The following is a 10,620-nucleotide window of genomic DNA, read 5'->3' as shown; positions in this document are numbered from 1 at the left end:
GGGTGGCTGGCCTCACCCTTAGAGATAGGTTGAGAAGTTCGGCCATCTGGGAGGGGCTCAAAGTAGAGCCGCTGCTGCTCCACATCGAAAGGAGCCAGCTGAGGTGGTTCGGGCATCTGACAAGGATGCCTCCTGGGGGCCTCCTGGGTGAGGTGTTCCGGGCATGTCCCACCGGGAGGAGGCCCCAGGGCAGACCCAGGACACGCTGGAGAGATTATATCTCTCGGCTGGCCTGGGAACGCCTTGGTGTTCCCCCGGATAAGCTGGAGGAGGTGGCTGGGGAGAGGGAGGTCTGGGCCTCTCTGCTTAGGCTGCTGCCCCCGCGACCCGGCCTCGGATAGAGCGGATGAAGATGGATGGATGGATGGATGGATGGATGGATGGATGGATGGATGTTTGTGTTTGTGTGAAAGTTTGTTTTTGCATGTGGACCTCTGACCTTTCCAGTTTGTAGGGCAAGCCATGCAGATTCTAAGGAGAAGACAGGATAAATTGCAGTGTAGCCACATCTGAGAGCTGCTTTCTGATCCTGGCCACTGGAGAGTTCTGGGATGCAGGTATATCATATAAGGGTGCTTTTAAATTCAACAGTTAATCTCTGAGTATGTGTTTTTCTATGTTTGTGTGTTTTTGCGTTTGTGTGAAAGAGTGTGTGGGTTTCTGTTTCTGTTTGTTTGAAAGAGAGAGATTTTGTTTTTTAAAATGCATTTGTTCACTTAATACTGATCAATGAAAACATCCAACTCAAATGAACACATTCCTAAATAAAATGAACTTCCAGTAACAGCCAATGTAAAGATGTAGATGTCCCAAGTCATTCTGTTTCCTTCAGCCTTGAAGCTTTTAACACACTAACTGTCATGGTCCTGGGTCATTTTGACCCAGCGTTTTGTGTTTCCTTGAAGTTCAGTTTTGTGCCTTGTGTTTATTCTGATTTTGTACTAGTTTAGGGTTGAACCTGAAGTTTGGTGTATATTCAGCCCTACCTGTGTCTGTCCTTGGTGCTCTGTTCATGTCCCCGTGTTGTGTTGTAAATCAGTCTGTGTGTTTCCTGCTTTACTTTGAAGGCTCGTGTTCTGGATTTCCTGTTCTATTCTGAAGGTCTGTGTCTGTTGTCATTGTGTTCAGCTTGTGTCCTCCAGTCATCATGTGTATTCAGATCAGCTGTTCTTCCCTCCTGTGTGCGATTACCCGATTACCTTGTGTATGTGTGTATATATAGTGGGTGTCGGTCTGTGTTTGTTGTCGGCTCGTCTGCGTTCATCTGTGTATCTCTGCGTTTTTGGTATCCTCCGTCAGTCTGCGTCTTTCTGCCTTTCACCCCGTGTCTTGAGGATTTCTAGTTGCTCTTTAGTTTTCCCAGTTTAGGTTTCCGTTACTATGTCTCATGATTCGTTGTCTGTTCTGCCACTGTCACCTGTAAATAAACCCTCACTCATATCGTCGGCTGTCTGCATTTTGGGTCCTCCTTTTCCTCCACACCACACGGCTCAACCCGCCAGCCGTGACAGTACGAGCCGACCAAACATGGACCCAGCAGCATCCGCACCTTCCCAGGAGTTTCGGGAGGAATTAATTGACTGTGTTTCTGTCACGGCCCAGCAGCACGAGGGAACAGAGATGGACACAGGTGCAGAAACCAACCCGGAAGCGAGATGATAAGGAACAAAGGATTTTTTTGCGCCCACAGGCAAACACAAGCAAAAAACAAAACGACGCCACCACACTAGTGGCGCGTAGGATAATCTAAGATAACGGAGGGTGACCTAGACACCTCTAGGAGACGGCTGAACAGCAGAGGCAGCGGGGAGGCGGAAACAGGACTAGGCAGGGGCCGGGGCACTGGAATAAGAGGAGATCACGGTCAGTGGGATTCAGCAGACAAGCAACGATCCTCCACAGTTGAATTGAGTTGCCTTACTTGGTTCCAGGTGGAGGGGACAGGTGGGGCGGAAGGCCCGGAAGCGGTCGAGACGTGGGGAGGCAGGCCACGTCGTATCAGCAGCAAGCGGCCCAGATCCAGGAAGGCGGGAGTGAGGGAGACAAGACCTCCACTCCAGGTGCTACCTCTGAGAACAAGGAGAACAAGTAAGTCATCACACGGATTCTGGACAGAGTTATGATGCTCCACTTGACTAAGATGGGGATAGCAGATACTCAGGCGATGAACGGTTGAGAGCGCAGGTCTGATATACTGCTGGAATAATTGCTCACAGGTGGTCAGCCAGGGAGGAGCAACCGAACTCCGCCTAAAGGAGGAGGGGCCGCTGTTGGAGACCTGCAGGTACCCACCCAGACCATGACAGTTTCAAGGTTGGTCAATCTGTGGCTCGAACGTGAGGGAGAGGAGTTTCACCGCGCTGTAGAAGCCAGGCTACAGCAGTTAATCTCTGCTCACTCCTGGCTGCTGGACTCTCTTCACCCGCTCGCACAGAATTTCATACTCAACGAACTGCACCTTCACCCACCAGCCGCTATCGCTTCCCAACCCAGCCTGGCGGTGAAGGTTTTGCCCGGCCCGCCGGAGGTTTTGCCCGGCCCGCCGGAGGTTTTGCCCGGGAGGAAGCGACGATGGTGCCGTTGGCGCATCACCCCACATCCGGATATTAGGACTTCAGAGTTGCCGGCTGTGGTGAATGGAAAAGACACTCTGTCTGTTTCGCCAGATCGTGTGACTGTTTATTCCGGGGCTGTGTTTTTTGAGTCAGCTGCCCAGCCGGTAGCTCGGTTAGCTGCCCAGCAGTCATTAGCTCAGTTAGTCGCTCAGTCATCACCTCCATCACATTCAGCCTCACTACCCATAGCCCAGTTACAGTCACAGCCAGACTTAGTAGACACTATGTTACAGTCCATAGCCCAGTCAATAGCTCAGTTGGTAAGAGACTCATCAGCCTTATTATCAGCTCAGCCATCATCTTCACCAACTCCTCCGGTACAAAAAGTTGAGTCCATCCAACCCGAAAATAACTATTTTTCATGTGTTCATTCCAAGCAGAGAGACACACCACACAATGTTGTAATCAGTCCTCAACAGCTGGCCAGTTCAGAGACTGTGACGCACTCCAGGGCCTCCCCAGAGGCTGGGTTTCAGCCCCCAGCCGACTCTGGACCCCTGGAGGCTGGCTGAAGCCAGCTGAGGACTGCATCCGGCTGTCGCTGCCTGAGCTGAGTCAATGCTCTGTGCAGCCGCAGTCTGCTTTGTGTTCGCCAGAGGACCGTGCGCCTGCTGGTTCCGATCTGTTCCTGCCAGAGGCCTGTGCACCTACTGGCTCTGATCTGTGTTTTCCAGAGGCCAGTGTGCCTGCTGGTTCAGCCCTGCGTGTGCCAGGGGCCCCTGTGCCCGCTGGTTCAGTGACTATTTCCGCTGGGGGTTCTGGAGAGCCCGGCCAGCACTTTCCTGTCTCCGCTGGAGGGTCCGAGGGGCCCGTTCAGCCGCCTGTCTCCGCTGGAGGGCCCGAGGAGCCCGTCCAGCCTCCTGCCTCGTCAGCCGCAGGGCCCGAGGAGCCCGTCCAGCTTCCTGCCTCGTCAGCTGGAGGGCCCGAGGAGCCCGTCCAGCTTCCTGCCTCGTCAGCTGGAGGGCCCGAGGAGCCCATTCAGCCGCCTGTCTCCGCTGGAGGGCCCGAGGAGCCCGTCCAGCCGCCTGTCTCCGCTGGAGGGCCCGAGGAGCCCGTCCAACCTCCTGCCTCGTCAGCCGGAGGGCCCGAGGAGCCCGTCCAGCTTCCTGCCTCGTCAGCTGGAGGGCCCGAGGAGCCCGTCCAGCTTCCTGCCTCGTCAGCTGGAGGGCCCGAGGAGCCCGTCCAGCCGCCAGCTGCAGCCTCATCATCCTCGCTGGCTGCAACAGCAGCTTCATCCTCGTCTGCTGCAGCTTCATCATCCTCGTCTCCTGCAGCTTCATCGTCTTCGCCTGGACCGGCTTCATCGTCTTCGCCTGGACCGGCTTCATCGTCGTCGCCTGGTTCGGCTTCATCGTCGTCGCCTGGACCGGCTTCATCGTCGTCGCCTGGCCCGGCTTCATCAGCGTCGCCTGGCCCGGCTTCAGCATCCGCTTCTGCCTCACCTGGCCCGGCTTCAGCATCCGCCTCGTCTGGCCCGGCCTCTGCTGCCGTCTCGTCTGGTGCTGCGAAGGCCACACCACCTTCAGGTCCCGAACTGCCGCCTCGACATCGGCGGTCATCTGCCAGGCCGCTTGTTGGGTGTCATCGCCGATATTGACGACCTCCCAAACGCCGCCGCTACTTTCCGTGCGGCCGGCCTCCAGACTTGTGTCGTCGCCGCCGTTGCTGTCCGCACGGTCAGCCTCCAGACTTGTGTCGTCGCCGCCGTTGCTGTCCGCACGGTCGGCCGCCTGAACTGTTTCCCCGTCCCCGACGTTGCTGTCCGCGCGGTCGGCCGCCTGAACGGTTTCCCCGTCGCCGCCGCTGCCGTGTGCACGGTCGGCCCCCTGAACTGTGTTTTGTTCTTGAACTCCAGCCTGTGTGTTTGTTTTGGACAATTCACTTGGTTCGCTGGAGCTTGTTTTTGTTCGGTGTTGGTTGATGGGGTCCTTCTAGAAAACTGTGTTTCACAGACAAAGGGGTGAAGATTTTTGCAGAGGGACACACCGGCCTCGTCTTCCCTTCTAGAAGTGCATGCTTAAATGAAGATGAATAAAGATGAATAAAAGTTTTATGAAAATGACTACTGAGTCCGGTGCCATCTCTGGATGCTCGAGGAATAAAAAGAACCGGTGTAAAACTGATTTCTCAACAGTTTTGGTGCCGAAACCGCTGGGATTCGCTCGAGGCGCAGAGATGAATTGGCAGAGCTGAGATCGTGAAACGAGGCGAACAGAGAGCTAGCTCACATGATTAAAAGGTAAGCACAACCTGTTTATTTTCGAACCGTGCATATTGTTTAAAGCCTAAATTATCTGTTCGCTAAGTTGAACGTATCCCAGTGTAAATTCACTCAGTAGAAAAAAAAGGCGGCTAGCGTCCGTCTCAGTGCGTTAAAGCAAGAGACTTTTCTAAGAACTCCAAGTTGATGTTTAGCGTACTGTGAGCGACTAAAGCAAGAGACTTTTGTAAGAACTCCAAGTTGATGTTTTGCGCCCCGTAAGAAAATCTCAGTGCGTTAAAGCAGGAGATTTTGGTTACGGATTAATAGCATCGGTGTTTCATCCGTCTTAGTTATTAGGAAAAAAGTGGCGGTGATCCGTCCTCGTGCATTAAAGCAGGAAACTTGTGTTACTATTAGTTAGAAAGCGGGGCTGAAAGGCTGTGTCGCCAGCTGAGCGCTGCGCGTGTCACGGGTTTGGTTACCCCACCTAGTCTCGGACGCGGGGCTAGGACCTGAAGGCAGGAGATCCAGGGTGGTGACCTGGGGATTCGTGGCTCCTTAAATAACTAAGTCGGGGAGAGGTCCCTGTCACAGTCTGAAGTATGCATAAAAGCAGGATCGGTTGCTTTCGCGGGTTAGATTCCGAGCTGAGTTGAACCAGTGCCTGATGCAGAAGGAGGACGGTGTAGTGTGTGTGAAAGCGCCGTTAGAGTCGGCGTCTCGTCTGAAGTACGGGAGTTAATTAAAGTAACAAAAAGAATTCGTGTCTAAAAGTGTGTGTTTGTGGTGTGCAGAAATCGCGGCAGGATGCCGTGTCGCGAATTGTTGGAAACTGTGAAGTCAATTGGGGGTTTAATTTGGTTTTATATTGTTTAGGGGAAGAGAAACCGCGGTATCGAGTCCGTGGCGCAGTTTGAATGATTTGTGAAATGTACGAGAGCGGACGGCACCCGCTCTGTGTGCTGATTAGGGCGTTGGCCTGAATCAGCAGAAGTGTCTCGCAGAAAGTTTGAATGGGACTGCGTGAAGCATGAGGTGCGTGTGAGCCAGCCTCGAGGGGGCGGGTTCACAGGTGGAACGAACGAAGAGTAAAATGTGAGTGTGTGTGAGAGAGAAAGAAAAGGTGGGGGCGAGTGACCAGCCTGTGAGTGTGTGTGAATTCCTTGATGACAAAGAGGGAGACAAAGTAGATTAGTTGATTTTTTGTGAAATAATAAATAGTCAAGAAATCGTAGTGATCAAAGAGGAAAAAATGAACTAAAGTAAATAAAAAGAAAGAAAGAAAGAAAGAAAGAAAGGATTAGTGTTAAACTAATGATAAATAAATTGATAAAATTAACAGTGACATTTAAAGGTGATCAAGTATTCAAGTATTCAAGGATGAATGGAGAATTTGATTGCTGAGTGTATGAGAGCTGTTGGGGTGAAAGGAAAATGAGGTTGGAGGAGTGAGTTAACAGGTTAATGTGTGGGTGTAAAACAATGGGGTAAAAAAAAGAGAGAGAGAGAGAAAGAAAATGATGAAAACAAAGAAAACAAAAAGTGTGGAAGTGTGAGTGGGAAATTGTCTCCAACTGGGGGAAGCAGTGACGCTACAGGTCACCTTCTTCCCCTGCTGGACACAAAAGAAAACATAATTTGGAGTGTGGTGGATGAAAATAATTAACAATAACATTAAGAAGATTTTTGTGTTTGCGGTTAAGACCAAATAAAAAGTTCATTTTTGGGGTTTAAAGTCAGTAGAGTTCAAAACAAAATAAGCAGAGATGTGTTGCTTTAGGAGTGATGAAAACATATGCAGTCACAGTGAATAATGAAAGTCTCTCAGTCTGTCGATTACAGGTGGGGAACGGACCTGGATCAATTCTCCACGGGCAGCAGTCGGAAGAAAATTATAGGTTAAAATCATTAGAAAAAATAGAAACACCCAGCCAGAATTTTTTGGCTGAATTGTTTTGCAGCTTCCCATCCTCATCCTGAACAAGCAAGCTCCAAGGAAGCTAATCTCTCCCTGAAGACACCGAGTGCAGTTCCAGAAGCACAAGCATGAACATCAACGGTGGACAGAAGTCCAAGAGACAATACCAGAGTTCTGAGCAGAGAGGTCCAGCAGCGCTGTGGGCAAACAGCATCAGAAAGAGAAGAACCACCATCTAGATTGGATGGATGGAGATGCGTTTCCAGCAAGCTGCAACCTCACTGTGTGTGAAGGACTTTTGAGAAGACTGTCTGAGTTTGACATTTGCCATGTTTGGAGTGAGATGGCAATGAAAGAGACAGTGGGACAAAGAGAGACACGGGACAAAGCTGAAGAAAACTGACTCATGCAAGGGCAGTCACAGAGCACTGGCACGAGAGCGACAGCTCCGGGACTCGTGCTCTGCCACTGCCCTGTTCTATATTTATATACAACAGTAGGTGCATTTGATCAAAACATTGGAATGTGGATGTGTATATGTGTGTGTTTGTGCGCGTGTTCCAGGAGAGGCTCCTGCTACGAAGTGAAACTGCTTGTTAAGCTCTTATGTAGCAGGTACTGCTCCTTCCCTGCGTGATAACGGGTCACAGTGAATTAAAAACAGTCTGAGTTATAAAGAGATGATCACGCAGTATTCTATCATATGCAAACTTATATTATTCAAAAGATTATAATGACTACTAGGGCTGCTCGATAATGGCTAAAATGATAATCACGATTATTTTCAATGAAATTGAGATCACGATTATTTCACGATATTTATTTAACAATAACAATGCATTGAATAATTGCTTTAAAGATTGTCATAAAATAATGTGCAAATTCTGATAACCGTGCAAATGTTTGCAATATAAAAAATAAATAAAAAAATGTAAACATTAATGTTTAGTGAACTTCAAACTACTGCATAATATTTATGCATACAAATAACCAAACATCAAGGCAAGCTGTGTAGCCACACAATGCACAATTGCATCAAACTGACATTGAGGTATGTCAACTAAAGTTGCTGCCTGAACAAAAATAAAATTAAACACTGAAAGTAGTACCTTTTATAAGAAATAAATAAAAACTAGTAGGCCTGAGTCCCATAAAATCTCAAAATGGCTCAACAAAACATGGTTCCTGCAACCTTTCAAAGGTTTTTAGCCAAAAACACCAGCCTATTGACATGATCAGGCTTCAGGGATGCACACAGGCAGTTGACAACATTTTCACCAGTGCTAAAGACCCTTTCTGATGAGGCACTTGTGGCTGGGATGCAAAGATATTTCTTTGCCAGGATGGAGAGTCGTGGGAAGAGGTTCTGTGATAGCTTCCACCACCCCAGTGGGTCTTCCTCTGTGTCCAGGGTCCCTGCCTGGAGGTAGGCTCAAAAAGCTCAAAAGCTATGGCCTGGTCCAGTTGAAGAGCATGTTCTGCACCTGGAGCTGTGCTGTGAGGGGCCTTAAAGAAGCTGCTTAGGCCCTTTTTCCTCTTCTTTTGGTTTGATGCACCATCATCAGCAACCTCCGTGTTGCCAACAGGTGTCCCCATCACTGCAGCCTCCTTTAATGGGACAAACATAAAATGACAGCAACACAGAATGAGGAACCGGTTTTATCTGTCTCGGGTTTGGCATTCTAAAATACAATCCTTAAATAATTACTATAAATAATGATAGATAGATGGATAGATAGATAGATGTTTAGTATCTTTATAAATACCATGATGGACTTCATTTCCATTGTCAGTCTGGCTTTTATTGTCTCTTGGCTGACCTCGCTTACATATCTCAGTTTGAACCTTGGGTCCAGGACAGTGGCCATGTCAAGCAACTCTTGTGTTGGTGAGTCACCATACTTTTCATTTAGGTACTCCAGTATTCTCCTCTTGATGCATTTTGAGAGGTCTGTGTCATCATCTTGCTCAGCCAAGATTGAGTTGTTAAATAGGTGGAGTGTTGGTTTTATTAAAGACACACTCACATATTTCTCTCCAGAAAGTGCATCAGTGAATTCAACCAGAGGTCCCAAGGTCTTGTTGATGGCCTCAAGGACATCAATGTCCTGCCATGAGGGGATGAGGTGCCTGGTTCCTTTGTCTTGGGAGAGGACATGGGCAATGGCCTTCTGCTGCTCAAGGACTCTGGAAACCATGGCCTGCCTAGATCCCCATCTGGTTTGACATTCAGTCTTTAAGGAGTGGTCTGGCAGTTTGAGGTCTTCCTGTGCCTTTTTCAGCTCTCTCTTTTTTTTCCAACTGAATGAAAAGGTGCTGAACACTTTTTTGCAGACCCCCACTGCATGCTCAATCCTGTGATCTTTCATGGCTCTTTCTATAAAAACATAAAAAATATAAACAAGCATTATCAGGATGATGATTGTCATTTCCTTGAGTGTGAATGAATAAGACAAAGTGATGGTAGCTTATTTATGTGTTTGTATAATTCATAGAAAATGTGTATGACTGTGAGAATGAATAAAAGTATCTCTGAATTTAAATTGTTTTTTATTTATTATATTCATTCGAAGCATTATGTTGTATACTTATTGAAAGAAAATCACATTATGCATCATATTCAGTAGGAATTAGGCCTACTCACCTATGGCCAAATGTAATCTGTGCCCAAAGCACTGGAGCCTCATCCAGCCATTCAGTTGTGCAGCCAGTATGATATTTGCAGCGTTGTCTGTGGTTATACAGACGAGTTTACTCTCCTCCAGATCCCACGTAGCCAGTGCTTGTTTCAGACCTGCAGCTATGTTCTGCCCTGTGTGGTCTTCTGGGAAAAATGCTGTCTGGAGACATTTTGTTTTCATGTTGAAATCCATGTCAATGAAATGTACCGTGAGGCTCAAATACGGCTCCATGGTGCGGCTTGACCACAAGTCCGTTGTGGTGGCAAAATATTGGGCTGTAGCCACTTCCTTTGTGACACCATCATGACACTCATCATATAAAGCGGGAATCGCCACTCGACTAAAATAGTGACGAGATGGCAAGTTATACCGTTTGTCCAAAGTGTTGATTAGTTTCTTAAAGCCGGGGGTGTCCACTGTGTTAATTGAGCATTGGTCTTTGGCGAGGAAAAACGTTACCGCGTTTGTTATCTCCTTGTGTCTCTGGGAGCTGGTGGGATATTTAGTCGCGTTGTACATGGTAGCGTGAATGGAGGTCTGTGAGGATGAAGCATGTGTTGTTGAGGGTTTTTCTCTATGCTCCTTCATTGTTTGATCGTATGTCACTTTGTGAGCGGTCTTCAAATGATTGAATAAATTTGTAGTGTTGCCCTGTGGTGCAGCTACAACATCGTAGCAAAGTTTACACACTATATCGACTTGATCCACGTCGGACTCATAATGTTTCCACACCACTGAAGTAGTTTTACCTCGCTTTTCAACCAACGGCATTCTTTCTTTAGCAGCCATTATCCTCTCCTCTCCAAATAACGTCTGGTTAGCTTTCCTCAGGTACTCTTAATTGATGTGACGTGTGTTCGATTTGCCACCTCGCGAGAGTAAAGCACGAGGGAGGGGCTAATAATCGGCCCAGTCATTTTTAATGATCGTTGAAAGCCCAGATCGTAATCGTGATTAAAATTCGATTAATTGAGCAGCCCTACTGACTACTAAGTACAATTTTCTATTGACAGTTCCTTTGGGTAAATTTTCTTTAGGTTATTTCGTTAATTTTGTAGAAAAGCCCAGATCCCACAACTCACTGGTTTGCCTGGTGTTGTTCTTTCTTTTCTTTTTTTGCCATCACTCCCTCTTCCTTTGGTTTTCATTAAACTGCATTCAAACATTGCTGCTTTTCAATTTATTTAAGGATGCACCACACTT

At 48.1% G+C, this 10,620-nt stretch overlaps 1 pseudogene; it reads right to left on the bottom strand.

Moving 5' to 3' along the window:
* Window positions 1-7,931: 7,931 nt before the first annotated feature.
* On the bottom strand, window positions 7,932-8,934 carry LOC146708684 (E3 SUMO-protein ligase ZBED1-like; annotated as a pseudogene).
* Between the last annotated feature and the right edge of the window lie 1,686 nt (window positions 8,935-10,620).

The sequence above is a fragment of the Copadichromis virginalis genome, linkage group LG5 (assembly GCF_057382275.1).
Source record: "Copadichromis virginalis isolate Kocher_CV1m ecotype Utaka linkage group LG5, C_Virginalis_male_GT1.1, whole genome shotgun sequence".
NCBI lineage: Eukaryota > Metazoa > Chordata > Actinopteri > Cichliformes > Cichlidae > Copadichromis > Copadichromis virginalis.
Note: the sequence above shows the minus strand (reverse complement) of the source record. Positions and strands in the feature narration are given on the sequence as shown.